We start from the raw sequence: 8418 nt of genomic DNA, 5'->3' as shown, positions 1-8418 counted from the left end.
ATTTAAGATTTAGCAACTCATCCATGCCTTCACAAGTATAATTTATCTATACTAACCAATTAACATTCCAATTATATCTTAGCAAATAATCCATGGCTCCAATAATATGTTTTTGTCCATACTTATTTAAATAACAATATAATTATGTCATTAGCAAATAATCCATATCTCCCTAAGTATGTTTTTGTCCATACTAAAGCTTAGCAATTCATCCATGCATCCCTCATATGTATTTTATTCATATAACAATTTAGGCAATCTATTTAAGCTTTTGACAATTCATCCATGCCTCTGAATCAACCATATTTCGTAAATATAATTTAAAAGTACAATAAGGCATACAATAAGCAATACAGGCACAATTCAAGCATGCACAAAATATATAAAATAATCCACTAACCTTTCCATCCCAAATACAACATGTCGACACATGATAAATATCTTAGAACAACTTATTAGTTGATTAGAATATGCTTCCAAACCCATAGCCATATAAGCATACCAAATTTTCCTTTAAATTAATTTATAAATTAATTTAATCATTCATTTGCCAATCCATTTAGCATTCTGATTATTTACACGCATTCTAGTGTTTAATTACGTCCATTAAAATCCTAAAACTCCATTAAAACATTTGGGAACAAATTTGGAAACAACAAAACTCAAATCCAAGTAGTAGGGAGAAGAAGTCAGCTTAGTTACCAACTAAGCAGGTTCTTTCTCCAACTAAGTAGGCTCAGTTAGCTTGGGTTGTCTTCTTCCTCGCAACAACAACTTCTGGCCTCTGTAACTTGTCTATTTCACCTCTAATTCGTATAAGAACAGTCCAAATTAATTCTAGGATGATCTAATACATGATTTAACATCTATATACACATTATAAGCATGATATAACTTGATTTCATCCAAATCAAAACAACCAAACACAAATCATACAAATACATATATACATATACATACAACCAGTTTCTTTCCATGCTTTTAACCCTTTGTCTAGGTAATTAGCATGCAATTACATTCTAGATTATAATACCCAAGGTGTAGAACTCATGGGTTCTAAGAGGAGAGTTAGAGATAAACTTACCTGAAAGGTTTCGAAACAAAACCGACGTGTCGCAAGCTTCTCCGGTTGTCCTTCTAATCTCAGGCAGCCTTCCCAGTCGCCGACATCCTCTTCCTTAATCCGGCCTTGCTCCTTGCTCGGCCTTCCTTCCTCTTTTCTCCTTCTCTTTTCTTCTTCCTCGGTTTTCTCTTTCCTTCGGCAACTCTCTCTCTCTCTTTTTCTCTCTTTTTTTCTATTCTCACATAAAACCCCAACAAGACTGTATACATATGTATATATACACAACCCTAGCCTTCTCCTAATCAGACTAGATTACATTGCCATATATATACCATATATAATATATATATATATATATATCACACGTATATATATTTATACAATTATGGTTATTATGGTATTTTTAGATATGTATATATAATAAAAGAATAAAAGATACGTGTGATATATATATATAAATATATATACGTGTGATATATATATATATATATACTGACCATATATATATATATATATAGAATTTATGATATATATATAATAATAATATTCATATATATACTATATATACATAACTCCCAATCCTAATCCTTGTAGGATTCTGACTACATTTGTCATACAAATATATTTAAGTAAATTATATATCTATTTATAACTATATAATTCACATAATATATATATATATATATATATATATATACATACATTATCATACATACATGGGCCTTTAACCATCCCAAATCCTTTAAGGCTTCCTTCTCTAGCCCAAGACCAAATCCTTTGGTCCAAGCATTCCAAATCCAGTTCATTAAACTTAAATAAATAAATAAATAAAATTATTAAACAACTAAATACTAATAGCACGTACACAAACAAGAATCACAATAACCAAGTCATTCCATACAAACAAAGTCAACACACCAGCAAATCAATCAACAATTAAGCACATACTCACACACAATCATCATACCAATAAATCAAATAAACAAATAAATTAATTTCAAACAAATAAATCCATTAAATCCATGTAATGACCTTGCCATTTTCCTTTCTTTCCTTTTACTCAAATTTTACGGATAATTTTTTTTCGTTGAATTTTCTTTTATGAGTTCGGTTACTCATCACTTAGGACCGAGTCAAGTGCTTGGAAATGATTTTTGAGAATCTTTCCTTTGGATTGACAACTTCCTTTCAGGACCGAGTCATTTCCACATTTTCATTTTTTTTGGATACTATTCACTTTTTTGTCCTTTTCTCATTTGTCACTTTGTTGGCACAACCTCACTTTTCATGTTTGGAGTTAATTTTTGACTTCATGAGTTTTCATTCCAGTTGATTTTCTTGAAACGCGTAGCTTTACTTTTGGAGAAAAGCTTACCGGTTGTTTTTTCTCGCGTAGGGGCGTGGACAAAAGGATTCTTCAGAAAAATTGATGTTTCTTGGGGTGTTTTTCATAAATATCTTTCGAAGATATTTTGATTAGGTGTTTTTAAGAAAATATCTTTTGGAAGATATTTTCATTCTGGGAAGTTTTGCAGTTATCCCTTTTTGTTGGGGCTATTGTGCAATTGACGAAAGTTATTGCAAAATGTCTCGTTTTGAGCTTGGATCCTCGTACGGGATTCAATTTCACTTTTTATCGAGTCATGTACTCTTAGAATTTCCACACAGTCGTTTTTCCCAGTTTTAGGCTTTTTGGCCCTAGTTGCCGCCGAACTTGTTCGGGGCATATCTTTTTGTACGGGACTCGGTTCTTTTTTTTTTTTTTTTCATGGTGTTTTACCGTTTGAACGTGTCTGCGCAAATTCCACTTTTTCGGACCCGGCGCCCCTTTCAGGACACTTTTAGGGTTTTACTATAAATAGGGGGTTATAAAATTAAAAACATTTCATCATCTTCTTCTCACACTGCTGCAGATTAGCCATGGTTGCCCAAGGGGGCTGCCACTATGATGGCCCAAGTTTTTCAAGCCAGTATGTCCTGTGATGAACTGTAATTTGACCCAATAATGGATTCGAAATGCAGAATCGAAAACAGAAAACAAGTCTCTAGAGATATACAACATCTCTAGGACACCAAAGTGACCTTTCATGAGGCCACGGAACTCCCCAAGAACCGACACAGAAGAAAAGATCAGAAAAAGACCAAATAAGTCCCCAAGGGCAAAATAGCCTTTTTATATGGAAGCATTAAAAAAAAAAGAAAACCGGACAAGTTTAGCCCTAAGGGCAAAATAGTAATTTTTAACAAGATCTAGGAGGTACCGAGTACACCATTGGAAAGACAGCGAAAAATTAATCAAGTTAAACTTAAAAATTATTTGATTTAGAGTCCGGATGGAAGAGAAAAGTCAAAACAAAGTAACCCCCCTTAACATAATTTTTCCAAGCTGACCATGTCGAAAGAAAAATTTATTTTTGACGTGAAATCCCCAAAATGCCCTTATAACAGACTTTTTCAAAAAATTCAAATGAGCACAGAAAATCAGATTTGACGCGGGGTTTTCGAGACCGAGATGTCATTTTCTAGAAAAATGTTTTGAAGAAATCCCCCCTAAAATCATGTTTTCTATGTGACTATGTCAAGGTTGGAATTTATTTTTCAAAAAAAATTCCCAAAATGTCCCTAAATCAGTTTAGGTAAAAAAAAAAAAAAAAAAAAAAAAAAAGGTAAACAACTTTGCACCAAGTGCTCATTTGACCCTAAATGATGTTTTGTGCTAAAACGATCATACACGCAAACGTAAATGGTGATTTTAAGCGTACGGGAAGGGTCCGCAACTCCCAAAAATGCCCAATACAAAATACGACCTATCTGAACCTCAAAATGCAAAGAAAATTCTTTAAATGGAAAACTTGAGGCCAACAAGCATCCATTTCATACAAATGTGATATTTTGTGCAAGGTGAGCATTCACGCAAACGTAATATACATATTTACATGGGTTCCAATGGCCTACGGACTTAATGGTCGCTAAATACAAAATATCACCCATTAAACGTCAAATTTTGCCTAAAATGGCTTTTGAAAGATAACTTGAAATTAAAAATTATCAGATGGTTTCTAAGGACAGTTTGGCCCTTGTCCACACTTCATGCATAAATGAAGAAACCTGGTGTCGTCGTGAACCAACAAGTTAAAACGTGTTAAAGAGTGGCCAAGTTTGATTTTGTAAAGTGTCACTACTACCTCTAACTGCTAATATAGCTAGGGTGAGTAGGGATCGTACCAAGGGAAAGGAAGCAATATTGATATGGAAACAACATTAGACTAGTAAGTCGAGTGATAAAAGATATTTTAATTGGTTAATTAAACTACAATGTTAAATAAATTCAATACAAAGTAATTAAAGGGTAGAGAATAAGAGAGAGGGATCTTGGGACTTAGAAGTCACCACTAAACATCATCTTTCTAGACACTCAATGTGTAATGAATGAGGGAAAATATATGTTGCAATACTAATATGTGTGATTGATTTAATCAACAAGTATGGATGACTAATTAAGTATATATTGTCTAGACAACCTAATGAATAGCACAATATATCAAACTAAGCCATTATTCCTTACTTTAAGCTCACAATTAAAACACATGAACAAGCTAGAGAATTATACTACTTGCATTCTTAAGCATGGAACATCAAATAACAAGTATGGATTGTCCTCCCATCTAAGAAAGTAAGGCAATTACACTACAACTAAACTAGGGACATGAAAATTAAACTAATTAAACTAAGGTAGAGGCACAATCCATCAAGAAATGAGTATGAACCATCAAACAAACCACAAAAGTATTCCATTAAAGCACCATGCCTTGACAATCTCTAGATTCATAGCATCAACACACAGAGACATGCATCAATAACACAAAACCTAGAGATAAACACAAGAACATCTATTCTACATACATAGACATATAAGTAGAATGAAATGATCAATTGGAAGTATTAAACAATACAAATTATTGTAGAAATAAGATTTATATATAAATCAAATGTCAAGACAAGAATTATAACATAAATCCCTTTAAAATACAAAACATCAAGATCTAGAAGACATGCTTAGGGCTAACTTTAGCCCCAAGAAAATGTTTAGCCACTCATTGATGTAATCATCCAACCCTCAAGGGCCATCTCTATGGTAGGAAAGATCTTTTTCTTGATGGAAACCCTAGATGAATGGAAGAACTCCCAAATGTTATGTATCTCTGTAATCTCTAGACTCCTCTAACCTCTCTCTCCTAGATTGTGTATATCTCCAAGATTGTATATGTGTAAAATGGCTCAAAATCTTTATATAGGTAGCTTAAGTGTCACACCCAATGGTCAGGCCTCGTGCACTAGGGCCTCTTCAATGATTGATCTACGAGCCATCTTTTAATGAGCTGGGCTCTGTTTTTTTTTTCGAACTTGAGGGGGTTCGATCGATCGAACCATAGCGACGCCTTTTAGAATACTGATAGATTTGAGATATTTTCGAGATATTTTGGGAAAAAGACAAAAGTGGTAGGTAGGGATAAGATCAAAGAAATTCGATTGATCGAAAGGAAGTTAGATCGATCGAAGATGGAAATTCTTGGGGATAAGGACAAGAGGCTCGAGCCATCTTGATAAGGCTAGATCGATCACTGTGAGATCGATCGAAGATTTGTATGATCGATTAAAACTTACTATTTTCCACCACTTTGCTTCTTTCTTACATTTAGCTTGAGATTACTTCTCTTATGCTCTAATTTAGCTGAATTGACTTATTTTGGGGATAAGTGCCTTAAAAGGGCAATAACATGATATTAGTCTAAAATAGAAAAATAAGATAGATAAAGGTCATAGAATACTCGAGCTTAAGGGGTTTAAATGTGCACTTTTCAGTACTCATCACACCCCCAAACTTAAATATTGCTAGTCTCTAGTAATGAACTACGAAGTACAGGAATGAAATGAACAACTATACAACTATGAACTAGAAAGCAATAAATGGATAACGCCATTTTTGTTGGGAACACGATTACATTTAGCACATGCAACAAGCCTTTTAAACCCCTAGGTTACCCTTAGTGGACGAGTGAAGTCTCGTGAGGGTTTTTATAGAAATGATACCCACAAACATTAAGCTCATTCTCACAAAAGAGACACCAATATTGCAAACAAGCATTGGGAGAAAACTACCTCAAGTATGTAATTTTTCAACCATTTCCAAGCAATCTCCCAAAATTTCAACATCAAGTAAGCAAATATGGTCCTCTATACATCAAGAAAATGATCATGCAAATCAAAATAACTTTAGAATCCTTTTAAGTGGACTGGCATCAAATATGTTGCTATCTAAGCTAACTAAAGAAATGATCACATCCTTACCCTCAAACTAGCACACAAATCTAGTACCGATCATCAAGACAAATAGTGGACCTTTTATTAAAGCTTTATTGATCTAGGTGCACTTTTTCTTTTTCCTTGATTTTTTTTTTTAATATCCCTAAGGATCAAAGATGGAAACATAGTGCAATGTGTTGATCTATTAAGCTAACTAGCGATCCATGAGGTCGAGCGTTAGGTCAATGAATCCCAAACCAGACAACTTTAAGGCATTAGGTATTTAAACACCCTTATGGACTTACAAGCTCAAATCAACTAGGCTACAAATCAAAACAACCTCTATCTAATCATTTCCCACTTCTCACCTTTTGGGAGAAGTCCTCACTTTTTTATTTGCTTTTGCAACTTCCTTTTTTTTTTTTTTTTTTTTTTTTTGTAAGTTCAATTATTAACCTAGAGTTTGGGCCCTCCACCTTTTGGCCTGAGAAATTCAGTGCTTGATAAGGCTAGAATCCCGGCTACTCAATGAAAAAGGTTTGTTATCCACCTTTATCAAGAATAAAAGCTTTCAATGCACTACTAGCTTAATTGGGATATAACCAAATCAATAATCAACAAAGCATGTACCCTACAAATGAATGCTAGTGTGCGTCTGTGCTAGTATATAATCTTAGAGTGAATCTCAAAACAATCACAAGATCCGGATGATGTAGACCACAAGTGCAAGCAAGATATCAATCTTTCAAAAAATTTACTCCTAAATGGCATCCACAAAGCATACAAGGAGTATTGGACTCTTAAGTCAAGCAATTTTTAAATTTTAAACAATATAGTCTTCAAAAGATCAAAATCATAGCTAACAAGGATTTCACATCTCAATCATGCAATTAAAGCTCCAACTTAAGTAGAATGCAACAAGGTCACCTTACCCCCAAACTTAAACCGCACATTTTCCTCAATGTGCAATGAGAACAATGGAAAAGATGGAAATAGTATACAGTGGTGGCAAAGACATCAAGCTTGGCAATGATCCAATTCGAAAGACGTCTCCCGCTGAACTTGGAATCAACAACCTACTTGAATAAGCACACTAGCAAATTCACAGCAAATATCAAATGGGATAAGAATAACTAAGGCATACAATCTAAGGTAATAGCACAAGATGAAAGAGAGATATGAGATCTAGCCCAATATAAATCATAAAGTATGCATGACTATATAAAAAGGACACAATGGTGAAACAAAGATTTGTATGTTGGAATTTTTTTTTTTTTTTTTTAGAAACAATTGTGGAAACAATGAAATAGAATGAAAGAAATAAGAATGAACATGAACATAAATGATACAAAAGATAAAGGGCATAATGTGTCATGTAGATGCTAAGTTTAACGTCTCTAGCAAGACGGAATGTTGCTTTTAAGTGTTGATTGATTGATTTATTTATTTATTTTTTTGTATAATGAAACATCCTGATCGATCAAAGAATGATCGATCTAACTTTGATCGATCCAACTTTGATCGATCCAAAACTTGAAAATCTGCAGACAGTTTTGAACAATACACAAAGGGATAAAATATGCAAAGATCTAAAAAATTTCTAAGTATAAAACTCCGATTGATCCAAGGGAAACTGGATCGATCTTAGAATTTTCAGATCGATCAGAAATACAGTTCGCACGATACATAAAGAGCTGAAATATGCAGGAAATTTTGCACGATGGAACAGAGAGGTAATTAGATGTAGAGATGACTGTTCGATCGATCGAACTTCTTTTGAGATCGATCGAACATGCAAGAATATGCAGGAAATTGAACTTCTCTTGAGAACATTAAGTTAAACACTAAATCTCATCGTAGATTAGATCTACTAAGAGGGCAGCTTCTACATGTCTTTGAAAAACCTATCCCTCAATGTAGGGTTTTAACCTTTACCCATTCATTTTGAATGTAGTTCCATTTTTTAAACTTTGAATTTTAACCGCCCCATGAGGCGCAACAGAGATGATCTCGTACGGACCTTCCCATTTGGTTCGTAATTTCTCGGGAAA

The sequence above is a fragment of the Cornus florida genome, unplaced genomic scaffold (assembly GCF_030987335.1).
Source record: "Cornus florida cultivar Cherokee Brave unplaced genomic scaffold, ASM3098733v1 CherokeeBrave_3.0.0_Hap2_Chr09, whole genome shotgun sequence".
Classification (NCBI taxonomy): Eukaryota; Viridiplantae; Streptophyta; class Magnoliopsida; order Cornales; family Cornaceae; genus Cornus; species Cornus florida.
This window is presented reverse-complemented; position numbering follows the sequence as displayed.